The sequence below is a fragment of the Lactuca sativa genome, chromosome 5 (genome assembly GCF_002870075.4).
Source record: "Lactuca sativa cultivar Salinas chromosome 5, Lsat_Salinas_v11, whole genome shotgun sequence".
In the NCBI taxonomy this organism is placed as follows: Eukaryota; Viridiplantae; Streptophyta; class Magnoliopsida; order Asterales; family Asteraceae; genus Lactuca; species Lactuca sativa.
The window spans coordinates 347,523,163-347,524,451 of record NC_056627.2 but is presented as its reverse complement, the minus strand read 5'-3'; the positions used below and the strand labels follow the sequence as shown (position 1 = coordinate 347,524,451).

The 1,289-nt window shown below is 52.5% G+C and overlaps 1 pseudogene; it reads left to right on the top strand.

The window, feature by feature from the left end:
* Positions 1–763: 763 nt before the first annotated feature.
* LOC128126516 (5S ribosomal RNA) lies at positions 764–881 on the top strand (annotated as a pseudogene).
* The last annotated feature ends 408 nt before the right edge of the window (positions 882–1,289 follow it).

The window sequence follows — 1,289 nt, the reverse complement described above, 5'->3', positions numbered from 1 at the left end:
TCACCGGCCATACAAGCGCTCGATTGGCCCGTAAGCAAATTCATTGTAGTCTGGGATGAGCACATCTACTATACTCCTGGGCGGTGATTTCTTCCGACAATGAGGAATCCCTAGTAATCGCCCAGCCCGAAGCATAGGCCTCGAAAGACAAGGAGTGAGACAAAGTTCCTATTTTGTAACATCCCCCTTTGGCACGTATCACAATATTGTCCGCTTTGGGCCACTCGGCACGAGGACTTCCCAGGGGATCACCCATCCTGGTACTACTCCCGCCCGAGCACGCTTAAATGCAGAGTTCTTATGGGATCTGCTGCCCTCATGGCTTTAAAACGCGTTGTTACAAGGAAGGTATCCACACCCCTTATAAGGAGTGTTTAGTTCTCCTTCCAAGCCAATGTAGGATCAGGTGCAACCCACCTTCACCCCCCATTATAGGGTTCGACGTCCCTGTCGAACACATCGACCCGTGCCCTTGCTCTGATACCATTTGTAACATCCCCCTCTGGCACGTATCACAATATTGTCCGCTTTGGGCCACTCGGCACGAGGACTTCCCAGGGGGTCACCCATCCTGGTACTACTCCCGCCCGAGCACGCTTAACTGCAGAGTTCTTATGGGATCTGCTGCCCTCACGGCTTTAAAACGCGTTGTTACAAGGAAGGTATCCACACCCCTTATAAGGAGTGTTTAGTTCTCCTTCCAAGCCGGCTGGGAAGGAGAACTAAGCATTCCTTATAAGGGGTGTGGATACCTTCCCTATCACAACGCGTTTTAAAGCCGTGAGGGCAACAGATCCCATAAGAACTCTGCAGTTAAGCGTGCTTGGGCGGGAGTAGTACCAGGATGGGTGACCCCCTGGGAAGTCCTCGTGCCGAGTGGCCGAAAGCGGACAATATTGTGATACGTGCCAGAGGGGGATGTTACAAATGGTATCAGAGCCAGGGCACAGGTCGATGTGTTCGACGGGGACGTCGAACCCTATAATGGGGGGTGAAATTGGGTTAGATCTGATCCCACATTGGCTGGGAAGGAGAACTAAGCATTCCTTATAAGGGGTGTGGATACCTTCCTTATCACAACGCGTTTTAAAGCCGTGAGGGCAGCAGATCCCATAAGAACTCTGCAGTTAAGCGTGCTTGGGCGGGAGTAGTACCAGGATGGGTAACCCCCTGGGAAGTCCTCGTGCCGAGTGGCCCAAAGCGGAAAATATTGTGATACGTGCCAGAGGGGGATGTTACATATTTCGTCAACCGTGGAAGGAACCTCCAGGTGAGCCCAGTGCACCCCC